Below are 26,763 nucleotides of genomic sequence, written 5' to 3'. Positions count from 1 at the left end.
AAAGCTCATATTTTGCAGCAATAAATAATGGTTTTAAACGTCTATATTAGCTGTCAGAGCATGCATATTATTAATGTGTTGTAGTCAAGTGATTTGCACCACTATAATTGTCTCTGCCAAGATCTGTGGGATGGGCAATACCAGGATAAAACAAAGAGCTTGTAACAGAGTGTGCGCTTAATCAACCAGAAACCATTTCGTTGTCTACCTCCCGCAAGACAAAACAGATAAATACTATAATGTAGTGCAGGCTTTGTGTGAAAGCAAAATAGGATCTAAACATCCAGCAGGCTTGGTTCTCACAGTGTCCACTGTACAAGAATCAGCACTGTAATACATGATCTTTGGTATTCTTTCATCTTGATGAGTGCATCTCCCCCCCCTTCAGAGACCTTACGATGGTGCTACTGTAACGTGCTTAACCTTGTGAAAAGAATAGCCTGATGGCGCTGTCTACCATTACTACCATTACACCATGTGCAAAGATGCTTATACGGAGGAACGACTTCTCCAAGTAATGACTTCCCCCATCCCGGCGGTCTTTAATTTCAGCAGCCATGAAAAGTGACATTGATATTACCAGCGGTAAGGTTATTGAGACTGATGGAAACTCTTTTATCAGTCCACTTTATGAACTGTAATATTACGTAGCTCCGTTCCCAAAGACAATAAAGACAATCGCAATGTGCCGTCATAAACGGAGGACACAAATGCGGTGTGCTTTGAACATCAATACTGTAAACTGGCTTCGGCTGTCCGTAGAGTAGCTCAGTATGGCTTTCGAGTGGAGTGATGTGGCAAGCTGTAGGCAGCCGGCACGCCTCGGCAGCTCTCTGGTGGGGGAGAAGATGCCCTTGGTCTGCGAGAGTGAGGACGTTCTTCAGCTATGCGAGGTCTCAGCGGTGCATCTGTACATCTCAGCGCTGTCGCTGCTCGCTCAGTCACGATGAGAATGAGACTGGAGACATGCATTATTTGTAACCGATATCGTTCCTTAATGGTGTCTGCGCTCCCCCCGGCAGCCCATAATGGACTGTTTTCTGAGGTTCTCAGCATCTTGCTCGGCTTTTTGATGGTGACGGAATGGGGACAGTGGGTGTCACCCGGGAAGAAACGAGACGAACGATGGGACTTTTCATTTACTTGTCAGGAAGCTGGCATCGCTGGCACTTGACATGGTGTGCATATACGGAAAGTGCTTGTCCCAGCGGCGGCAGATAACAACAAGGAGAAAAACTGCCCTTCAGAGGAGAGACTGCTGCGGAGACTATGATTGAAGGGAAAGTGCCACGTGTCTGAACCGGGAGGAATTAATATATTGATTAATGTCGAAAATAAGCGCGCGCATTACTGACACCGATAATCGCATACGGTTTTTCTGTCCTTATATCACCTCCTATTCCTACTACTTTGGGTCTCTACTTTGAGGCAGCGACGATGACACAGAGCAGTCTACCTGGGCTGAGACACGAGAAACCACTTAATGAACCGAGGCAACGGTACGGAGAGCCATGTACCGGCTGAACACACCGCAAGTGTCTCGTGACGTCTCAGCTAGCTGTGTTCTCAAATAGAATCAAATGTCTTTAGAGTGAAATCAGCATATATTTTTCCAGATATGAAATACAGCGCCTGCGAGCCAGGTTCGGGGGCCTCCATGTCTCTCTGCGCTCTCGCCGCCACACTCATGCCCCCTTCGGTCCGACACAAAGGGGCCTGATTTCCCAGCGCAAAATGCAACCTTGCCGGTGCCGCAGCATATAAGAGAGTAGGGGACGAAAAGTCTTTACCAGAGGCGAGACCTCAATTACAAGCTGTGTACTTAGGGAAGGATACATGCACCCGTAGAGGAAGCAGGTAAGGATGCGGGCTGAGGGAGGCAGCCATCTGCAGTCAAATATCAATGGCTTTAATCATCTTGAATGAGATGTGTTGTCTCACTTCAGCTACCACCTGCTGGACCTCCTCTGTTTGTCAAGCAGCATAGAACAAAGCTTCATGTGGAGGCTAGGCAGCGTCAACTTATTTCATTTTTCAGCGAGATATCAAATCTTAATTGATGTCGCTGAAAAATGAAATAATCAAGCTTGAGTACACAAATGGATCTCTATTTATTCATATGTTACCATTGACATAGTGTAGTGGACAAACGGAGCTCATTGACTTTGACACAGCAAAATTAAGCTCACTTCCAGATATTGTTTGATTTCGCTTGATTGGTTGAATGAATTAATGCTACACAGAAGTACGAGGGGAGGGGGCGGCTGCCCCTAGCAGCTGCCGGGGGAGTTTCCGAATTTGCACTGTCTCGCTTATCGCCGTAATGCATTATGGGTAGTCGGCTACTGTGGCTAATGTTAGCGGCTAATGCTACTTACCCTACTTTACATTGCAGTAAAACGGCACTGAATGACCAAATTGATTTAACTTTTAACCATTTCGAGTAACACTGTTTCCATACGGACCCCCAGCGTTGGTTAGTTGTTTATAGCCTAACGTGACTATATTTATATCGTTATAACGTACTCCGGTTTCTGGGCTGAATCCAATGGTCTGAATGGTCTGAATACAGAGAAGGCTTAAGGCTTTATCTAACGGTATAGATAACGTTAAATGGTCTGCCATGTTATGGACGTTAGATGTATGGATCTATATAGTTACGTGTGTCTAACATTATTAAAATATCATAAAGTAACGCTATTTTCTGATAATTTGCTCAACTATTACTTGCTACTGTACCTGATGCCTTGCGGCACATTGCTGCCTTTACCGGTCGGAAGTATTACTGTTCTTATTATCCGATGTTTGTCGTCAATTTTCCTCGAAATGGGGCTATAATTTGGAAAACGGAGCGCGTGAGAGCATGAAAAAGACTTGAAATTGTTTTTTCAGACCATAAACTCATTTGGAAAGTGTTTATTTAAGACATAGACCGAGAGAGAAGTTGGCTCGTTTCCCATAGAGTTGAATGGATGTTCCTGGGAGTGCTACACAAGCTGCGCCCCCCACTGGCCATTTGAGAGAATGCAATTTCCGCATCGGCCTCAAAAAGAGAGGGGCTGTGTTGGGGACTGTATGTTACTAAGGCAACCCGCTCTTACTCCCAACTCGTCACATACTGCCGTTCGGTCAGGACCGCTTGGCATCACTCTTTAACTCTTCATCATTTTTCGCCGCTCAGGGTATTTCCAATAGACTTCTATAGAACTGCCACAACGTCTGAAATCAACGCCACGGCAGTGTGTGACATTGAACTAAAACATTGGCCAGTAGGGCGTTGCGATCGGGGACTCGGAGGGTGGAGAGGAGGGCATATATACCCTCGTCTTTGACACCGGAGACCAGGGTTCGATTCCCAGCGTGTTCAAAGTCTACATTTACGTAAGTCACATTTAAATTACGTTTTTGTTTGTTATTTAAGCCTAGCCCAAACCATAACCCTAACCGTAACCATGTTGTCTTAGTTTGCTAAATATAACTGTAACGCAAGTTGTTGGCTATGATCTCTCGTAGCATCGAAAAATGACGAGGGAAGCGGCATGGTACCCCATGCATTAAAACGTGTGTGTGTGTGTGGGGGGGGGGGAGGGGGGTGGGGGTTGGGGTCCTGACAAATGTCAGTTTTTGACGAGTCGAGAGTGAGAATAATCTAGATTAGATGGAAGTGTGTACAGAGGACTTTAATAGACATACATGTACCTTCATTTGGACAGGTTATGCACAGACGAGCCGTGGAGGGAAATCGGAATGTCACTTGACGAGCAACGCCCCGGTGTTCTGATTGATCTCCTGCGATGGGAGACCAATTAGATGTTCTAATGTGACAGCACAACTTCAATTAGCGGGATGGCGAAGATTCCTCCCGTCTAATTACACTTCTCCTTTTCATCCCTGCCTCTCAAAGACCCTTCTCCAACAGAACAGTGTGTGTGTGTGTGTGTGTGTGTGTGTGTGTGTGTGCTGGTGTGGTCTCTGAATTAGTAATATTGGCGAGGAGAGACGAGTACACAGGCAGGCTGGGGAAACCACAGTGCTGCACGTCACTTCACATAACGCCAAGTCGGGGACGTTGACAGCTACATGCTGCAAGAGAGAGAGAGAGAGAGAGAGAGAGAGAGAGAGAGAGAGAGAGAGAGAGAGAGAGAGAGAGAGAGAGAGAGAGCCTCACATCTCCCAGGAACTTTCACCCAACGGAATTTGGTGTCGTCATTATTGTAAATCCACACACTGCAGCTGTTTTCAGCCTTCATCAGAATTTCGTCACCATGCCGACCACCATCATCATCATCATCATCATCATCATCATCACCATCATCATCATCAGCATGGCTAAGGGTTAACGCAGAGGCAGGAGTCTCACTCTGGGTGGTGAGTCAATTATTGATGATATCTGGAGCCATACACAATGCATTGACTTACAAATACTATCCGGTGACACTATTTCTTCGTAGGTTACTGTTACTACTACTACCCTGGTATACAGCTGGAGCTGACGATAGCTGCATTGTAAATTTAAACTAAACTCTGCGAGGCTACAGACATTGCGCTTCTGGATTGCATATGTATTTATTTCAGTTGGTTGAAGACGTTTCCCACCCTCAAATTCATGGACTAATGCACCTGGAAGACAGAAAACACAAATAGTTTAAAAAGTATAACATGAAATATGAGCTTATTCTACCATTGCACACATTGTAAGTAAAGAGATTTTAACACACGAGGCCTGAGTGTAAAACAGCTTTCGGATGTGTTTTGAGGCTGTAAAATGTCTATCCATCCATGATCCATCCATCCATTCATCCATCAACTACTCCTATACGCCCACTGCTGATATTCTTCAAATCCACAAATGCTGCTTTTAAAAATTTATTAAATACAGCCTATATCTAATTCATTCCGTAGATTAAGAAATATTGAGCTCGCACTCAAAAAAGCATCAGGCATATTGAGGAGCTGGTGTTAATCAGGCAGAGATCTCCGAGGTATCTCCCCCACCCAAATTATTTATCACACCTCTCTGTGGGAGGAGGGCGGAGCCAGGAGGAGGATGCAGGCCTTTGTTAGCCTGGGTAAACCCAGCCTCCACGACGTGACCTCTATCTATGTGCTATCAGGAACAAGAGTCTGGACGCTGGGCTATTCAGAGCGATTTCTGCGGACAGGGAGGGGCGGGTGTACCTCCCTTGATAGACCACTCCATCCGCCAACCAGCTTAGCACACAGAGCACATGCGCAGTGCAACAGATGGCGTCATCACTCAGCGCCCTTTCTTATTAGCAAAGAAGCTAACACTACACATTCAGTACTGCTAGCACGCGATGGCTACCACCAATGTGAACGATTTTTATATTTTTTATACAGTATATAATAAAGATTCATATTTATCTCAGTGGCCTGGACACATTTACGTCCGTGATACCGGGCGAAATGGTCTGTGCTGTTCTGTGGTGATTAGCTCATGTCTTTGTAGTATTAATTATGATTATGATTTAATTCATTATGGGAGATACATGTTGGTTTAACAGATGCAAATAATTCCGTACATAGCCTCCATGTAAAGTGACGCTTTGGGCAGACCATTTGGGCTCTATAACATTATGCAACGTGACGATCACATTTCAATAAATATAGTTTTTTGCAGATTAATGCAGTTGAATGCTCTTCTTTGTATTGGACATTTAAAGCTGATACACACTTGTCTTGGGGTAATTCCACCAAGCTCGATCAGTTAAGAATATGGCAAGCTAATGTGTCATTGGAAAACATTTATCGATAGAGTGTAACACTTAACACAATCAAATGTGTAGTCACTTTTTCACAGCAATACTGTACAGTGTTACTGCATTTTCGGTTGGTGTGCCTCGTGTCCTCTGGTCCAATCTTCGGTTCGTGTCATAGTTCGTGTTCACTCGACATCAACAATCTTTATTATATATCACATCTGATCATTTTATCCAACCTGCCTCTGACCAGACAACTAATGGGCTCCTTCTGCTTCATATTGTGATACATTCAGGTAGCCTACATGATTTTCCGAAGTACATAGCACAATAACAACAAGGCTATTTGTTGGCAATGTTTATTGACAAAAGCATTAAAACAAGCAAATAACAATATAATTCCCCGCTCACTGGCAGATAGATCACTGGCAGATAGATGCGTACAAATAGTTCAAAACAAATCTCTCAAAGTCTCAAAACGGTTGGCATTTGACTTGTGTTATATCTTATGATGTTGAAACAACCTGCACAGTAGCCTAACAGGTTAACGTTATAATCTCAGTTGAGATTGAGTAGGCTAAATAAACCATACACATGAGAATTACCGCCAGGATATTTCGCCACTTTGTTTTCATCAAGTTCTCTGGACTTGCATACACAAGCGCATAGCGTCCATGTAAGTCCTCATCTTTATCATTCTCCCCACCGATCTGCAACGCCTTGATTCCCAGATTAGAAGCCTCGCGTATCTGGTCCTCCATTAGCGCATTTAGCGGTGAGACAACAATAACAATAATGCTGTTTTCACTTGAATTTCCTCAACGTAGTTGCATAGCCATATAGCTAGCTCCGTAGCTATGCTCTAGAGAGGCCAAATGCTAATGGCTAGTAGTGCAGCAGCCGCCGCAGCTGTCACACGTCATTGACAAAGACGCACTCTCTGATTGGCCAATCACGGCAGGAGCTGATGTTGGCAGTCACGCCGTCACTCATTGTGCGATTGAATTCGCCTCGCGCCAGAAATCGCTCTGAATGGCCCAGCGTCCAGACTCTTGTGACTGATAGCACATAGATAGAGGTCACGTGGCGGCTGGGTTTACCCAGGCTAGGCCTTTGTTGCTATCGAATCATACACATTAGCTGACGGGTAAGGTCTGCACTTCCACACTGTCTGTTATTAGACCTGACCATGACTTCTGCCACCTACAGTCAAGTGCTGTGATCACTGTACCTGCCCATGAAGCTGTGTCAAGTCATAATGAATGCATTCAGTGCAGATCAATGCATTGATCTTATGACCGCTTCATTTGACAGTAAGAGACACTCTGCAGCCCTGCATGCGCTTCTTTTGAATTCCTCTGGGCGACACAGCTTCTGACCTCATGAGTGGGGAGACTGTGATATTACTAATACATGCTTCTATGCCATTCTCAGTATATAACATACTGCATGTAATTATAATCACTAAAACCCATACTTTCAATAATTACTTTTATCTCGTTCTTACAAATTATATAGCGTGTGCATAATTATAATACATAAAACTTGTCGTTTCCTTTAATGCACATTTCTAATGGACTGACTTCTCTGCCTGCGGGCAAAGTTGAGCCCACTGAAGGAAAATGGACGTGGCGCATGTCCCAGCACCGAGAGGCCTCACACATGTCCCAGCAGTGAGAGGCCTTACACATGTCCCAGCACCGAGAGGCCTCACACATGTCCCAGCAGTGAGAGGCCTCACACATGTCCCAGCAGTGAGAGGCCTCACACATGTCCCAGCACCGAGAGGCCTCACACATGTCCCAGCAGTGAGAGGCCTCACACATGTCCCAGCAGTGAGAGGTCTCACACATGTCCCAGCACCGAGAGGCCTCACACATGTCCCAGCACCGAGAGGCCTCACACATGTCCCAGCAGTGAGAGGCCTCACACATGTCCCAGCAGTGAGAGGCCTCACACATGTCCCAGCACCGAGAGGCCTCACACATGTCCCAGCAGTGAGAGGCCTCACACATGTCCCAGCAGTGAGAGGCCTCACACATGTCCCAGCACCGAGAGGCCTCACACATGTCCCAGCAGTGAGAGGTCTCACACATGTCCCAGCAGTGAGAGGCCTCACACATGTCCCAGCACCGAGAGGCCTCACACATGTCCCAACAGTGAGAGGCCTCACACATGTCCCAGCAGTGAGAGGCCTCACACATGTCCCAGCAGTGAGAGGCCTCACACATGTCCCAGCAGTGAGAGGTCTCACACATGTCCCAGCACCGAGAGGCCTCACACATGTCCCAGCAGTGAGAGGCCTCACACATGTCCCAGCAGTGAGAGGCCTCACACATGTCCCAGCAGCAAGAGGCCTCACACATGTCCCAGCAGTGAGAGGCCTCACACATGTCCCAGCAGTGAGAGGCCTCACACATGTCCCAGCAGTGAGAGGCCTCACACATGTCCCAGCAGTGAGAGGTCTCACACATGTCCCAGCAGTGAGAGGTCTCACACATGTCCCAGCAGTGAGAGGCCTCACATATGTCCCAGCAGTGAGAGGCCTCACATATGTCCCAGCAGTGAGAGGTCTCACACATGTCCCAGCAGTGAGAGGCCTCACATATGTCCCAGCAGTGAGAGGCCTCACACATGTCCCAGCCCCGAGAGGCCTCACACATGTCCCAGCCCCGAGAGGCCTCACACATGTCCCAGCACCGAGAGGCCTCACACATGTCCCAGCAGTGAGAGGCCTCACACACGTCCCAGCAGTGAGAGGCCTCACACATGTCCCAGCAGTGAGAGGTCTCACACATGTCCCAGCAGTGAGAGGCCTCACACATGTCCCAGCAGTGAGAGGCCTCACACATGTCCCAGCAGTGAGAGGCATCACACATGTCCCAGCAGTGAGAGGTCTCACACATGTCCCAGCCCCGAGAGGCCTCACACATGTCCCAGCAGTGAGAGGCCTCACACATGTCCCAGCAGTGAGAGGCATCACACATGTCCCAGCAGTGAGAGGTCTCACACATGTCCCAGCCCAGAGAGGCCTCACACATGTCCCAGCAGTGAGAGGTCTCACACATGTCCCAGCAGTGAGAGGCCTCACACATGTCCCAGCAGTGAGAGGCCTCACACATGTCCCAGCAGCGAGAGGCCTCACACATGTCCCAGCAGTGAGAGGCCTCACACATGTCCCAGCACCGAGAGGCCTCACACATGTCCCAGCAGTGAGAGGCCTCACACATGTCCCAGCAGCGAGAGGCCTCACACATGTCCCAGCACCGAGAGGCCTCACACATGTCCCAGCAGTGAGAGGCCTCACACATGTCCCAGCAGTGAGAGGCCTCACACATGTCCCAGCACCGAGAGGCCTCACACATGTCCCAGCAGTGAGAGGCCTCACACATGTCCCAGCAGTGAGAGGCCTCACACATGTCCCAGCACCGAGAGGCCTCACACATGTCCCAGCAGTGAGAGGCCTCACACATGTCCCAGCAGTGAGAGGCCTCACACATGTCCCAGCAGTGAGAGGCCTCACACATGTCCCAGCAGCGAGAGGCCTCACACATGTCCCAGCACCGAGAGGCCTCACACATGTCCCAGCAGTGAGAGGCCTCACACATGTCCCAGCAGTGAGAGGCCTCACACATGTCCCAGCAGTGAGAGGTCTCACACATGTCCCAGCAGTGAGAGGCCTCACACATGTCCCAGCAGTGAGAGGCCTCACACATGTCCCAGCACCGAGAGGCCTCACACATGTCCCAGCAGTGAGAGGCCTCACACATGTCCCAGCAGCGAGAGGCCTCACACATGTCCCAGCAGTGAGAGGCCTCACACATGTCCCAGCAGTGAGAGGCCTCACACATGTCCCAGCAGTGAGAGGCCTCACACATGTCCCAGCACCGAGAGGCCTCACACATGTCCCAGCAGTGAAAGGCCTCACACATGTCCGAGCAGTGAGAGGCCTCACACATGTCCCAGCACCGAGAGGCCTCACACATGTCCCAGCAGTGAGAGGCCTCACACATGTCCCAGCAGTGAGAGGCCTCACACATGTCCCAGCAGTGAGAGGCCTCACACATGTCCCAGCAGCGAGAGGCCTCACACATGTCCCAGCACCGAGAGGCCTCACACATGTCCCAGCAGTGAGAGGCCTCACACATGTCCCAGCAGTGAGAGGCCTCACACATGTCCCAGCAGCGAGAGGCCTCACACATGTCCCAGCAGTGAGAGGCCTCACACATGTCCTACCACCGAGAGGCACGAATGGAGCGCTACTGTACGTGCGCTCGATTCCTAAGGTTGCCCGCACCGCGGGCTCATTAGCTCGGCCGCTGCGTGGCCTTACCCACCCTGCAGCTCACCGAGCTGGCCCTGCAGTTCGCATCATCAGTGATGTCACAATGATAGCTGTGGCCGGCACAAAAACTGAAACAGAGCCCACATTGCCAAATTCATATATATAGATTATAATGAATTAAGTGTCTCCTAAATATTAGCGAGGCAGACAGAGAGTCATGTGCTGCACAGAAGATCAAGCCAGCACTGGAAGGCTTTTATCCAGGCCTAATCCCTGACCTGCACAATTGGAGGTGTGTGTGTGTGTGTGTGTGTGTGTGTGTCGGGGGGAAGGGGGGTTGTTTATGCAAAAGTAAGAAAAGGATGCATGTGTGTTTAAGCAAGTGAGTGAGAAAGGGGGAGGGGCCAGAGAGGGAGGCGATGGTGAGGGGATAAGAGAGAACAAGAAATGTATAATGAGGAGATAGAGCGAGCATTTATTGGAACTACTGCAATTAGCTGAGATCCACTGAAACACTGGTTCTATCGCTCATTCAAAATAAAAGACATGCTTTGCCAAATAACTCTCCATTCAAAAACACTGCCCAGTCTAATTTGCAGTGGTGGAACAAAAGAGAATAATAACTATACCTTTGCAGCAACACATACAACACTCTTAACAGTACCAATAATGTATTCAATCAATCAATCAAACCTTTATTGGCAGACGCTTGGTCCATAGATGACACATACACAATTACAAAAAACACATAAGGGCACAATAAAAGAACAAAAGTACATTATAAAAGAGAGTCATACCAGAGTTTCCACATATGTGACTGGTATCTCACAATGCTGCTTAGCCCAGGATCAGTGAGCAACTTAATAATAACATTCTGAGACACGTTCAATCTACAGATGAACCTGTACCTCAGATTTCTCAGGAGCGCCTGGAAAGTGGCCACCCCCGCCTTACAGAACAGCTCACTAGCACTGCTCCACCTGGGCTTTTTCAGCAAGATGCGCATGCAATCATTATAGGCAACCTGAAGTTTATGCATGCTTGCCTTCTTAAACTTTGCCCACAAGGGGGCAGTATAGATAGGGGTACAGTAAGCCCTAAAGAGTGTGATCTTTACATCATCAGAACAGGAGTGGAATTTCCTGACCAACATGTTAGCCTGAATGTATAACACACGCCGCTGTCTATACATATCATCATCATCACCCATATGGTCAGTGATGAAGTGGCCCAGATATTTGGTTTTGTCACAGACACATAGAGCATGCTCAGACAAAAGAAAGACAGGAAAAGCAAGATCCCGGTCCTCTTTCGTTCTACAGATCATAACAACACTCTTCTTAGCATTGTATTTAACATCAAATTGAACCCCGTAATCAGAACAGATATTCAGCAGATGTTGAAACCCAGCGCTGCTAATGTATTGTACAGTAAGCAGTGAAATGAGGAGCAAATATCGCGATATTTGATAATATCGAAAAGCTGCCCAAGCCATTAGTTTGTGGCCTCCTGTTTTGAAGCCTCCAGTTTGGCATTTTGACTCTCCCCATCTTGGTTATTTGGAGCCAGAAGCAGCTAGTGCGAGATCAGGGGTTTCCCACAGAGCCGTCTGCTATTGGTCCATGATCAGTGAGCTGTACGATCACTGGACAAGCGACCTGTCAATCACGCCCCAAAATATAGTCTGCTTTATCGTCTATTTTACTCGAAATTAGACCATCATTTACAAGATGAACATCATACTGTATTGAAGAAGACTAGAAACTAGCGATTGAGACCATAAACGCATTAGGCAAGTTACTGAGCCCATAAATCAAGTGAATAGTGTCATTTCCCCATTGACTTCCATGCAATCGCACTTCTTTTTTCAGCCAGTGAGTCGCCCCCTGCAGGCCATTCGAAAGAGGTTTACGGCACTTCCTCTTGGCTTCATTTTATTCTATTATTTATTTGTATGCTTATTTTGTCAGTTTAGATATTCAAATTTCTTGAAAGCTTGTGCATTTGAGTAAATGTACAGAATATGAGATAGATACAGTATATAGCTGGAAAGATAGAGAGCAAGAGAGGCAGAATACAAGACAAAATCCTATCCTATAATAAGAATGTGTGTGAGTGAGTGAGCAAATTGTGTTATGCCACAGCTATGTCATTTTACCTGAACCTTTCAGGAAGTGTAAGGAGGCAGGAGCACCCCTGCTGGTGACCTAACGGGCCGGATATTTTAATTAGGTAATTAGGGCCGACTAAATGGGCAAAAATGGGCTAATTAGTGGCCAAAATGCGTCAACACAGTTTCAGCACCATGGAGAGCTCCATTCGTTAGCTACTTATGGAGCACACCTGCGTGGAGGAGCACACCTGAGTGGAGTCGCAATCAGCCAAGGGAAGGGGATTATGAAAAGCCTCTGGGGAGAGAGAGGAGAGGCTGCATGCCAACTCTGTGAGCAATGCCTGACTAAGAATCAGAACTATAATAAGAATGCAGTCTCTGTGAGTGAGTGAGTGAGTGAGTGAGTGAGCGAGCAGAGAATGTGTTCGGCGAAAAGCTATGCCATTTCACGTGCGACCGCGCTGAATCTTTCAGGAAGTGTAAAGAGCACCCCTGCGGGTGACCCAACAGAGCTGGATTTTTTAAATGAGGTAATTAGGGCCGATTAATGGCCGAATTTGTGATGCTGCCCAATGGCTGCACAGCCCGATACACTGCACAGCTATTGGGGTAGTGAATTAGAGAGAGGGCTAGGGGAAGATGTAGACAGAGAGCCGGCCTCAAGGTCCGCATTGAAAGCTCACAACACAGAGTGCAAAAGAGGAATGCTGTGTCTCACCGTCTCTCTCAGTAATCACTGTTGTAGGCCGCTGACCTCTCTCTGCCAGGGAGGGACAGTGCACAAGCCCTTATATAAAGCCCATTACAGAATAAGCTGTGCTTTCTCTGTCCGCGGTGCAGTAGCGAATAAAAAGAGACGTTCTAATTATGTCATTCTCAGATTCAAATATCATTGTATTTGTCTGGAATCTGAATAGAAAATAGGCTTTAGGGTTATCCTACTGTAACCCCGTTTTTGGCCTACTTTGACGAGGTTAAGTATGACAAGAGACTGAGGTTAGGGGTGATGGATGACTCGCCCGGCTGGTTTCTCAGGGAGGCCCTTGCATGGGATCCCATGCACAATATCTCTTTATAAGCACGCACCTTATGCGGGCTGGTAGCACCACGTTGTTATGTTGAATGTCGATGATGTATGTACAGTATGTTATGTTTTTTTCTTTCCTTTTCCTGTGTCTGAGTCTGTTTGTCTTGTTTGTGTATTGTTCTAAAAAATTGAAAATAAAATATTGGGGGGGAAAAAAAGGTTATCCTACTGTAGCCTATAGCCGTAGCTCACCCTGCATCTCCGTCTCTCCAGTCCTTCCCAACTCGCTCCCCTGTCAGAGCTAAGTGGAGCAACAGACCCCCGGTGCACGTCGATACGGCCACTTATTAGTCTAATGAGCATCGACTTAAAAGAGATAGTGGGGTTATTCCACCCAGCACCTCCTCGGCCGTATTCACCTCCTCAATCACCGCTATGCTGTTCCATCGCATGCTTGCAGGCTTTCCTTGGGATGCTTCATGCCGCTAATATGATAACTGCAGAGTAAATTATTCACGAGAGTGAATGTTGCTCTCATGTTAAAGGAAATATAGTGCTGATCAAAGAATGTCTGTTTCTGCCAGACATCTTTGCAAAAGCCCACCTATGAGGGATGATCAAAGCCCACTTGATGTGAACACAGTTTATCAGCCAGGCAGCCAGCATCTCACAGCCAAGCCTCTTAGAAACGTGAAAACTGTGGAATAGTCACGAAACGTAGATATAGGAATGTCAGTATGGCCTCTAGTCCCCACACCACCATTACTCCATCCATGACAAACATCTACTGTATGTCTACCCCATCCACAACCAAAAACACATCAGCACACATTTTATTTACTGTGCAATTATCAGACACATCTGGGTAGATATTTTCTTTACCCAGATAGTGCTAGGTAAAAAAAAGTAATAAAAAAATAATAATCACAAAATTCAAAACCCTGTCTTTTGCTTTAGTCTAGGCAGGAAAAGCCATCTTTTCATAATTAAATCCCACAGGTTTCAGAAAACCTTTCCGAAATTGTATGGTAATAATGCTTTCCTGAGTCTAAGAAAGGAAAGGATTCGTAGAAAAAGAAGTGGCATTTGAAAACGCCTGGTTAGTAATAAGGGCACGGTGCTCAGCTGCCCTCTGACTTCTTTCTGGCATTGGGTGAGCAGGGTGTGCAAGCAGAGACCCCCATGCTGTGCCAAGCAGCCGACGGCTTGTATTTACAGGCAGAGAATTCCTCCTCGGCCCATCAGATCAGGTTAATCAAACAACAGTCAGATATTTGGACCTGGAACAGAGCCGAATGAATTATTCACAACAGTGACAGACTTCCTGGGCAACAGTTGGCAGTGAAAGGGATCAAGGTGATGGCAGTGTGTGTGTCTGTCTGTGTGTGTGTGTGTGTGTGTGTGTGTGTGTGTGTGTGTGTGTGTGCGCGTGCGCGCGCGTTAGTGGGTGTCATTGAATAGGGAGATAAAATATGCTCAATTTGGTACCTGACTGTCTGAGAATGTTTTTGTATTTAAGTGATTTTAATGTTGATTCTCAATTTACTCAAGCAGCCCCTTGAGTTATTGGTAGATTGGGTTATTGTAGTTCCTGGTGTGACTGCCTAGAATAGATATGAGGAGCACTTGCGAATGCAGGGAACATTATTTTGTGAGCTTGAAATGATACGGGTCTATATAGTGTGCAATTCTGACTTAATGAGCATCAAGGATTTGACATTCTATCTGGCAGAACTGTGCTACCTCACCTCATACTGAGCGACGCTCGCTTGTCTGCGCTGTTACAGTCTCGCTAAGCAACTGCAATGGCTGTTCTACAGTATATATGGAGGAAATTAAGGCAGAAAATGTAACTTGATTGAAATGTAACAGGTGTGGAATCTTTTCAGTTTGCTTAGTGCTAATGAAACAGCACTCTCTTACCTCGTATTGAGTGATGCTCGCTTGCCCTGTGTTACAGTAAAGTCAAGTATGTTTATCGCATGCATGTCTCAAAGGACTTTACAGTGAATGACCCGAACTAGTGTGTCTGGGTTGTGTAGGTGAAAGCACTCATCTACTACACCACGGTGAGCTGGGTTCAATTCCCGGCAGCGGTACTTCCGGCTTGAGTTCTGGTCACTGCACTAGTGCCTCCTCTGGTCGGTTGGGGCGCCTGTTGCTAGGGGGAGGGGAACTGGGGGGAATAGCGTGATCATCCCACATGCTACGTTTAACGTCCTGCCATCAGGTGAAAAGGAGTGGCTGATGACTGCAGTGCACATGTATCGGAGGAAGCATGTGCTAGTCTACAACTCTCCCAGGTGGAGCAACGACCCAGGGAATTGGCAAAGTACAATTGAGGAGAAAATGGGAGAAAAAAAGTGAATAAAAAAAGGGGGGGGGGGGGGCAGAATGATAAACCAAACATCAGGAAAAACACACACAGAAGGAGATTAGTCTTACAATGTTTGTGTTTGCACTACATTGAGCTGGCAAAGCAATTTGTGGAATTTATTAAAAGGGATACGCCAACTTTTTGGGAGTTTCGCCCATTGGCCATATCACCCATACATAACCAAGATACACAATGCCTTTACCGTCACTCTCCATACAGTATACAGTGAGCTACACTCGTCCGGTTCGTTAGTATCGCCAATGAATTGGAGGAAACGGTACAACCGTTCAAAGTCACCACCAAAAACACACATTTCTAACAGCGCCAAAAAGCTCTATGTACATGTTGTGACTCGGGTACTCACCACACGATGGTGAAGTCGAGCGCGATGTATGTGACAGAGTTCGCAGTTCAGTGTGCCGAGATGTCATCAAAACATTCAAAAGTATGGTGAAATAAATAGATTGAATGAACTACTTTAAGGTTTAAAGCTGCTGGTATTGGTACTGGTATCATCATTTTTTAAACGATAATCAGTTCCCCATTAACAGTAACGTGAAGAACCACATTACCTTTGTACCACACAGTTGACTTTATTCTATTTGTTTTCTGTCTATTTTATGCTGATAATTCATAAGTACAAAGTTAACCATGTACAAAGTTATCCATGTTACTAACTGCTGGGCTGTGCATAATTGTGGCTTTTTTACCCAGAGATGTTTTGAATGTTGAGGAATATATGAGAGATGGAGAATTCTTGGGCACACATATTATGCAATCTTGTGTGCAAACTTCAGGTGTTCTTTTTGTGGCTATCATAACCCCTGTGGTGTGTATGTAGCCAGCTGACAAACTGCTATTTTCATGGTCAAATTAACGGAGCCACCTCTTTCTGTTTTGTAAATGGAATTCTATCGATTTTCAGAAAATGTAGCAGGACCTTAAATGGCCTCTCTCAGTCTGTTCCTTTTTACCTCGTAGCGTTTTCAAGACAATCTGCGATCAAGAAACGAAGACCCTGAAATCAATACCTGCCCAAGACAATTTTCATTCATTATCATCAAGATCCGAGGAGCCAGGTGGTATAAGAGTCAATCCGTGGAAAATGCCTTCATCAACAAATACAAGCCAAGCATCATGTAGCCATGCTCACACAAATTCCCATCATTAACACATGGAATCTGCTGAAATAAGAGCGTCCATGGTCAAAGGAGAGTAAGTGAGCGTCAGTATTGGCTTGGAGCAATTAAACCCAGTCTGTATTATAAATGTTGGCACATATTAGAATGGATTAAAGCAACTTTGTATCACCCCACAACTCATAGATACATTTAAAATGCAAATATGTAATTGCTATACCAATAAATGTATGTGAATCATAAACATCTAAGGATAATTAATTCAAATGTTTGCATTTGCATGATTAAATGCAGATGAGATGTTGAAATCAAGGGGTGTGTGTATATCCATGTGCGCGCGCGCGTGTGTGTGTGTGTGTGTGAAAGCGATATACAGTATATAACCTAAAGCCTTCTGTTTAGGCTTTGACACCAAGACAGGTTTTAATGATCATCATTTGTCTTGAAACTGCAGCCAGTCATTTTGAAGGAAGAGGAAAGTTATTCTGCAGCATCTCTTCTCTTTTCCATACAGCGCCTCGTCTCAGTAAGAGCCAGACACAACGTTTGCAGATTTGTGAGGCTTAATTGGAAATCTTGTGCTGGTTATCCAAATCCCAGGCCGTTTGTTTGGTCTCATATTATTATTATTATCAAATGCTATTGGAGGATAAGAATAAGAAGGATAAGGACAAACGTTTGGCTTGCAGTGTTTCAGTTAGGTCAGTTTACCTCAGTTACTAAACTATGATGACAGACATTGGTCAAAATGAGTATTAACATGTGCGACCAGCTATGCCGTAAAAAAAACTTCAATACAGATTCAGCAAAGGCAGAGATGATTGAAAGCACACTAAGCACAGGTAGGTTGGTGTTAAAGGATTTGATGGGATTTCCAGTGCTGCACGCGAAAGGGGGACTCAAGTCACATGACTTGGACTTGACTCAGACTCCAGTCCCAATTTGAATTGCTTGACACTTGATTTGATGCATGAAGAGAAGCCTTGAGACTTGACTTGGGTTCTGGTGACCTGGGATTGACTTTGACTTAATTGTACTTTGATGATTTGAAAAGGTTTCAGAGACAAAAGCTGTTGTGTTTGTGTAAATAAGTTGATAACGTGATGGGATTTGTTCCACCAGATACGACTGAATTTAAATGATGTTTTGTGCATTTGTATGGAACTATTTATTTAAGTCGATGGTATGGAATGCCTGGACTGAATTGATTAAAGTTCAAACTGATTATAGAAATCAGATTCATGATGCACATGTCTTTATAATATTAAAATGATATTGCATTGAAAAGCCATTGAGATTTAGTTTGAAGACCTTCAATTGATACTTGACTTGACAATCAAGACAATTGAGGAGTGACTTTGGGCTCGAGGTGATACCTCTGCTGCACTCTTGAAAGAGGCATTACGACACACATGTCTTATGAAACAGATAGCCAATTATGAAATCATGGTTTCAGTTAGTTGATGGTAGTTTTGATGTGACTTCCAATTATCTCTCTTTCTTTACGATCTCTCTCTCCATCCACCCACTCAGATCAGTCATTTATTATTCAGCCATTGCTTTTCCCCAATGACGCTCTGCAGAATGTGTGTTGCCTGGCTCGTTCTTTTCGGTTATAATTACTGGCTTGTTATTACACTATTGTCATTGTCATTCTTTTTTAGGGTATAAAGCTTGACTGTTCTGAGTCGGCATGTCTCACATGCGGCACTACTTTATTCACTAAAAACAAGGCACACTAAGGCATTGCAATCTATCTTTGTGTTTCATTTGGTTTAGACGACGGTAGCGAGCACACTCAAGGAAACGATAAAAACTCAGGTGCACGGCAAAAACACACTGATAAGAGAGAACAAGCCCGCACACTAAATGTCATTTTCCAAGTTGAATCTGTCCTCTGGCTTTTAGTGTGCTGGATGGTTCTCCCTTCTTTTCATTTGCTTTAGAAACATAATTTGCTAAAGATCAAATTACAACACGCAACAATCGCTTCTGTCTTCAACGTCTTCACACTTCTTACCTTCTAACCCAGGGATACTCAACTTGCTTTGCCCGGGGACCACTTTCGTGAAATGATAGGAGGCCAGGGGCCAGTTAATAAACAAACGATATACATTTTTCTGTAGCGGATTGTAGGTTTTTGGGGTGTCAGCCGGAGTTTAGTCTGACAATGTTGTGCACACATAGTACATACATACTGTAGGTAGGTGCCTGGGTAGCGAGCAGACGGCGGTATTTGACAATTTAGCTGGAGCTCAGTCAAACTTTATTTCACGTTAGATTTATTGTGAATTAGATTCTAATTCACAATGAAAATTAGAAAATGGTCAGGGGGCCACTCTGCACCCTGTCGCGGACCGCATCTGGCCCCCGGGCCGCAAGTTGAGTATCACTGTTCTAACCCGTAGTCTCTCTCTCATTGGCTTTCAAACATTCTCTGCTCTTTCGATCTCAGACACCAACAGCAATAGACCTTATTCACTAACCCCGGACAGCGCCATATTGTTGACATACCGTCCTGCAGCTGACAGTGACAACTATAGTAACGGCCTTGTCGTTTCTGTTCCATTACAAAATAGCGATAGTGATGACAGCAATAAAAACCCCAGAGTTGTTGTTTGTATGCTGCCGTTAATGCCTGTAATAATAAACAAAAGAAAAAACGAGGTGAACAGACTTTGCTGTGAGGAGCTGTCAGAAAGTTTCACCTGTCTCTCCTAACTATCCACACATCTCCTGTGCTGCTGACGTATCCTCCGTCTCGCTCCCTTCACGTCTGTGGACTGTAGAGATAGAAACAAACCACGGGGACTTTATTGCTGTCATTACTACAGCCGTGTGTAATGCAGGTCACCATCCGAACACAATTGGAACGATACAGGTAACGCTAACGGTGGCTAGCTTCCAATAAACGCTGCTCTTACATAGGCTGTCACTTAAGAGCTGCTGCGTTATGTCGAGAACATGGCGGCGGTGGGCGTGTCCGTACGTGAGTGACGTCAATCGAATAAGGTCTATACCACAGACACCAACATCCTAACAACACTACCAACAACAAAACCCAGCAATTTACACCAATAAACACATGAACACAAAAAATAACCAGATTTAAAAACATAAAGCAGCTGCAGTCTGTGTATTGAATTCAGAGACTTGTCATCCATCTTCAGCTGCCACTGCAGGAGTTACAGTAAGTAAGCACTACATCCGCAATTGGAGGAAGGTTACTTAATCAAGCAAGCTAATGATCGATACTGTGGGAGCACTTCATTGTGTAGAAAATGGATATGGATCAATGACGTTTATCTCCTCTTCTTTAGCGTCGACTCTCTGCTGTCATGACAACAAAAGCAAAGGCAAGGTCTACTAAATGACCTCTGGGCCGATGGTTTAGTCCAGTGGTTCTCAAATGGGGGTCCGGGGACCCCCCAGGGGTCCTTGAGGGGGTTCCAGGGGGTCCCCAGCCCAAAGGGGGGTCATGTATTTTCGCTATAATTCCATTCATAAGTAACACAATGAATATTTTGGTCATGGGTTTTATACACTTTCTGTAATAAAACATCTAAAAGCATCGATCTTATTATCATATGGGGGACCATGGGACAAAATCCTATCAAATGGGGGTCCATGGTCTAATTTTTGTCAGTTTAGGGGTCCTTCATGTGAAAAAAATTGAGAAACACTGGTTTAGTCAGTGCAGGTGGGGTGCACCAGGTAGGGGCGCGCTTGGACATAACGTTACAGCGAAAGCACTAACAGAAGTGGCATTGCAACATATGGACGCAACCATCATCGCAAAGATGCCATATCGCCCGTCGCTGGAAGTATATGATCATGGTCGGTCCGTCGCAACCACCAGAAATCGCTGTTCTATAAACTGTCCTTTAAGCATACTGTGCCGTAAAATTAGGTAAAACCTACAAACGTGTCATCCAAATATGATATGCCAACATATGCCATGATCAAATGTATATAAACTGTACATGGACACGCTGGCTACAGCAATACCGTCTCTGTCGCGTTACAGCAGTATGGCAAATGAGAATGAAACAGCAACCTTGGAATACGATTTTTCATTACAGCACCTCACAGCTAATTAATCCAACATGCCTGTTTATAGATGTATTGAAGTTACAGATATAGCTGTGGCTTGCTGTCAGTTAAGAAGATATGTGATTGATCTGTCTCAGGTAGGGCTGCACCATGGAAATTGTGGGCCGATACCGATAGCCTGCCAATATTTTGTTTCGTATTGACCCATTTGCGGCTGCCAAAATAATCTATATTCTGCCCTTCATTATACTTTTAATTTTATTTGTTTATTGTAAAACTTTCACATAATGCTCTTTTTGACATTTAAATACATAGAAAGCTAATGAACATAATCCAAGGAGCATCTTTCATTGTAACATTTTTCACCTTTATTAGATAGATGACATGGACCATATTCACAGTGCGGCCATCTTGGAATGATGTCACCAGCTGTTTGGGAAAGCCAGAGAGGCTCTCATCTAAACCCCTTGATAACCATGTCTGAACATGGAGCAGTAGACCAAAAGTTTGAGTTCTGTCACACCAATTTTGTTTGATCACATCGATAAATGGGCAGATGAATGTGTACAGGATTCAAAACAAGGGCTACAGCAACTGGATCGAGTCTTATATCCACGATATTCAAGGAAGCGCAGCCGATGCTCTAAATTGTAAACTGCAGTACACCCTCGCACCACTGAGCACTGAACCGATACATCCGGCGCTGTAGAGCAGTTGAACCCGAAATGACACAGCCGAAGAAGGTTTGAGCTTAAACTTAGGCACTGGCATGTGAATAAGGGCTCAGTATTGGAAACTGCGCAATATTTGGGAACCATGGCACCCAAATCCTGGATAACAACATTGAGTCGGAGGTGACACCTCTGACAACTTTAGTAGCGCTAACATTGACGCTAGCGTTAGCACCTTCGCTAGCTAGGTCAGCATGACAGTGGTGCGGGCTGCACGCGACATACACGTTATCAATCACAATAAAACTGTACCCACCTCCGACGTCATCCCAAGATGGCCGCACTGTGAATATGGTCCATGGGATGGCATGAGGCAAAGGACCACGGAATCGAACCCAGGCCAAACTAACCCTTCATGGTACGCGCTCAACCAGGTGAGCCCCACATATTCAACTGTTATCTGTGCAGTGTGCATCACTAGTCTCCCTAACATGGCTCCATAAGCAGGAGGCAGAGACCTGGACCAAGATTGAAACAAATAACTACTGTTTCAATTATTTAGACTCATCATGGCGAAATGAAGATCGTTCTCTCTTCCAAGTGCATACCGAGACTGACGAGCGAGGGCAAATGAATTCATATTTGACAGCTCGGTAAATAATCTTTTAACTTCCTGCTTTACCTTGGATATGGACCTCTCAAGGATATTTTCCCCTTTGCTCTGTCCCACCAATACATAACACCACAACAAACAAGCTCATTATAGGTGGATCCTTTACCCAGCATTCATTTTTTACTTCTTATGCATGTAGAGGCTAGTTTAATGAAGTCCCTCTAGATTGGTCTAGACTCGAGGTAGAGAAGCAGATGACTGATGCAGAGGGTGCTTCAGTTCTCGCCTTCAGCAGAGGGACTGTTCTAGCTGTAAGCTTGTTGACTGGATACTGGCTAGTATTACATCTCACTGTCAATGTCAAGTGCTCTGGGGGCATTGCACTGCGGGTGACCCTTCTCTGACCTCTCTGTTGAAATGCAGATGTGGTTTGTAGAAGGCTGTGTGATGGCATCAAATGAGGGAATGCAAAACAACAACAACAACAACAACAAAACAAATAAACAAAAACATTTCAGTTACATAAAAAAAATATTTTTTGTTTTGACAAAACATATTCAATATTCAATATTCAGGGCTGGCCTTGTACATCTGGGGGCCCTACGCAGGATAAGTTTGGATGTATATGCATTTAAATTACAATTATTTTAAGCAGAGAATGGGCTCTTTGGAGTCTCAGCTTTCTTGCCATTCCCAATTTCAACAACTCCATGACCATGTAAGCACCACAGTGTGCAGAAATATGGAAAGAAAAAAAAGGCGAGAATAAGATCTTTTCACTGCATGCTGTGTCTTTCAGACCCTGCAGCTCTTAAACCCTCTGTAGCTGATTATGTCACACATGGCTGTAAAGACTCCTGTAGTTTTAATGAGTCCAATTTCATCTTTTAGATTTTGTATCTCTTTTCTGTACTTTTGAACTTTTGAATTGTAAAACTTTTACCTTTACCATATTATTATAACTCTGGAAAGCACTTTGATGGCCCCAATCAGTGCAGGAAATGTGCTATACAAAAGCTGCCTTGTCTTGCCTACTGTGTCAGACAATGCTAATCAGGCTCATATTCAAGCCATAAGCCATGTGCAACAGCCACTGGACTACTTTCATTACTGTGCCCTAGAAGTAATGCAATGAAAAAGAGTGTTTTATATAGAGCCTTTTCCTTATGGACACACTTCCTCTGGATCTTCAAAACATTCCTGAGAAGATAGAATTTAAGAGATGAGTAAAATCACTTTTTAGTCTGCACCTCTTTTACCATTACTATTCGTTTATCTAAACTCCTACCATGGAGCAAGCTAGCATATACTGTACATGGTTGGTGATGCCTACCTATTCTTCTGGATGTCTAGTTTCCTCCGCTAACACCAGTCCAGAAGCTCAGCTCTAGCTTAAAAATTGAGCATGTGAGAGCTGGTCAAAAACAGACCTCTGCCATCTTCTTCCCACATGGGGCCCCCCTGGCGGCTGCGGGGCCCTAAGCAGCTGCTTATGTTTGCTTATAGGGAGGGCCGGCTCTGTATTCAAGCAACATGAGAACAACGCGAGGCCCAGAATGCAATGCATGATGAGCAAAGCTATCATAAATGACAGCTGATGCAATGCGCCTCTGGCAATTGTGGTCAGCTCCAGTTAAGATCAGACCTATTATTCAACATTACAAACGAGAGGTTGACATATTCAGTTTGCCTCTTTGTACACGTTGAGTCCACAGGACTGCAGTGAAAGGAACACGATTTTCAACCAGCTTTGCGCATCATTACAAATTCAGTAGTATATCCGAAAACAGTCAACAGTTTTGCAGACATTCACTTAGTGTGACAGTTATTGAGAGCTGATGTCATCACGTCATTTGTGCACGAATGACATCACTGGTCCACACACCTTAAATCAAATCAACTCTCAATAACTGTCACACTAAATGAATGCCTGCAAAACGGCTTACAGTTTTCTGATATGTGAGAGATTATGTGCAAAATAAATCAGCATTGAAAAACGACGGAGTGATGAGACCCCAGTAATAGCTTTCACCTCAGCCTGCCCTGCGATCTAGCATCTGGGCTCCTCAGCCATCTATTACTGGTGCTGCCGTGTGCCGCTGCAATCCGGGGGAGCAGTCCTGCTCCCTGTCAGACACGGCTCGGTGCGAGCATGACAAGGCTTCCTCGTGTAGCTGAGCCTCCATCGAATCCATCTCCTCATGTCTCATCTTCTCCTCAGACTGTGCAGCTGAGCATCCGTCTAATCCGTCTCCTCGTGTCTCATTGTTTGGTTTGGTTTATTTCGGATCAAGAATACATAAAAGCCTTACAGATTTACATTAATACAGTAGTAAAAAAAAAGTACACCATATGTAAATCGAAGAATAGAACGATCCAAGGATAGCCCAGTATAGCAGCTTAAAGTTACAAACTAGAAGCCTGCTTATTTCCACTGGGGTCCTTCAAATATCAAAACCTTAGTATTACACAATTGTACTTTATAAAAGAAAAACAGAAAAAAGAACTATCTATCGATGACGCATAAAATATACATCTGGTATATACAAATGGGATCTCAGCGAAGGTGTTGCAATTACTGTCTAGTCAACATCTCATTTTTCAGATGAGTCTTGAGAGCACGTTTAAAGACATTCACAGTGTTTATGCCTTGCACTGAAGCGGGTCAATTATTCCAAAAGTTGATAGCAGTGTTACGAAATGAGGTTTGGGTTTGGCTTCCTGCAATAGGTTTCTGAATTGAATATTGGGCAGATCTGGTATTATAGGAATGAATTTCACTTGTTCTTACTTGTTCTTGTTCTTCTCCTCAGACTGTGTGTAGCTGAGCATCCATCTAACCAATCTCCTCATGTCTCATCTTCTCCTCAGACTGCAGTGTTTCCCCTACCATTCTACAGGCCTGGCGGGCCCGCCAGGCCAACGGCGCCCCCGCCAGGCCAGAAAGAGAATTGCTAAAAAACAAAAACAAAAAAACAACACAATTTTTTTTCTGCTCTCCCCAAAATTTCAATAAACCTTTATGGCATATTATTACAATACAGCAATACTGGTGTTGACAGTGTTGACAGTAATAGAAGATGCCAAATCATTCAAAACAATAAGCATTTTGCTTTTAGGAGCATTGTGCCAGCGTGCAGCGCTGTTCCAAAACATGCCAACATGTCGTTGCCTGCGAAACGCACATCCCATAATACAACTGTTCGCATCGCATCCCATAATAGTATGATGATACTTGGGATGCCATTGCCAACATAGATGCGAACAGGTTATCTAAAAATTTAGCGTCGCCACGACTCGCCAGCGAGGGCCCCCACCGTTGCAGTCGAGGTACATTTCGAAATCCCTCCAGGCCTGAAAAATGTTCTAGGGGGAAACACTGGACTGTGTAGCTGAGCATCCATCTGCTCATGTCTCATCTTCTCCTCAGACTGTGTGCAGCAGCTCAAGAGCCAAACGTTGCGTTGTATCAGAGCGCTCCTCTGAGGACCTGATGCAAAGTGAGACAAATTCAGATGAATCCTTCTTTTGAGACGTGCTGCCCACTGTATCTCGCCCCCTGGAGAGAGAGCCATTGTCACAAGATCGATGTGAACGCGTGACATTATTTATTTGAATATCATATCTCCCTCTGTTCATTGTGTTTTCTCTTCTCGGCCTCAAAGGCCATTTCAGCATGTGCTTTGAATGTAAGGAAGCGAGCAGAATGGGACCCAAAGAGGGTCGTAGACTGTGAAAGATGAAATGATCTTCTGTGATGTATCACTGATTTCCTCTGTGCTGCAGCGTGCATGGCGACAGATCCAATATGGAATGATGTAGCATTCGGATAAAAAGTCAAAGAATGAACAGGCCCGTTTCACTATGAGGCTCCCCAGGCAATACTCAGGGAGAGCAATGGAGGCTTTTGCAATGGTAGAGAAGAGAGCCGGTTGCTCTGTGAGACGGGTGTCCTTGAGTGAGGCAGGGTCACAGCCCCCTGCACCCCTAATTACCACAGTGAGGCAGGGTCACAGCCCCCTGCACCCCTAATTACCACAGTGAGGCCCTGCTGCTCACTTTGGCACTTGTCTCTGGAAAATGCTGAGATCTCAACACAGACAGTGACACATTCACAAGGCAAAGACAATACCACAATTATCAGAATAGACTGAGAAACAAACAGTCCGGGTGGGAAGCAAATCCCGAGAGTATACTGTATATATCATTCGCTTATACACATTCTACATACACTAATGTAACTTAAAGCCAAAGTGATTTCAATGCAACTGTAATGTGCACTGTTTCCAATGGCCAACTCCTGGCCCATTGCTACACAATGAGGTAAGAAAGCACAGGCAAGTTTGTCCTATTAGATGAAAAGTATGTCAGAATGTGCTCTGGTCTGATGTGCAGCCAGCAGATTTAAGCCACACACTACAATGGGACAATGGGATGAGTGGCATCGTAGGCTGGATATCTCTGATCCAGTCTCTTCCTGTATCTGTCCCCAGTCTGGCCACGTTCAACCCCACTGCTCTCCCAAAGCTCCACTTCGCCACGTGTTAGGCCTAAGCTTGAATGCGACTCTTGTGTCTATTGATTTGTTATAGCCATGAATTTCCAGTCCTGCTTTGATGTCATTGTGGTGTCACTGTATGGAAGATTCCAGATCAAATTCAGAGGGATTTAGTTTATAAGCTTGTTATTTCAGGGGATTATTCGGCCGCAGTTGAATTATCATTTTTATTCCTTTTTTTGGCCACAAACTGGATTATGTGTCTTT

General features: G+C 45.2%; 1 protein-coding gene across 1 annotated transcript in view; it reads right to left on the bottom strand.

The window, feature by feature from the left end:
- Positions 1–26,763, bottom strand: part of hs6st3b (heparan sulfate 6-O-sulfotransferase 3b) — a gene marked incomplete at both ends in the record, with an annotated part of 101,901 nt that overhangs the window by 22,071 nt on the left and 53,067 nt on the right. The window lies entirely within an intron of this gene.

This window comes from Poromitra crassiceps, assembly GCF_964638095.1.
Source record: "Poromitra crassiceps genome assembly, chromosome: 6".
In the NCBI taxonomy this organism is placed as follows: Eukaryota; Metazoa; Chordata; class Actinopteri; order Beryciformes; family Melamphaidae; genus Poromitra; species Poromitra crassiceps.
This window is presented reverse-complemented; position numbering and strand designations above follow the sequence as displayed.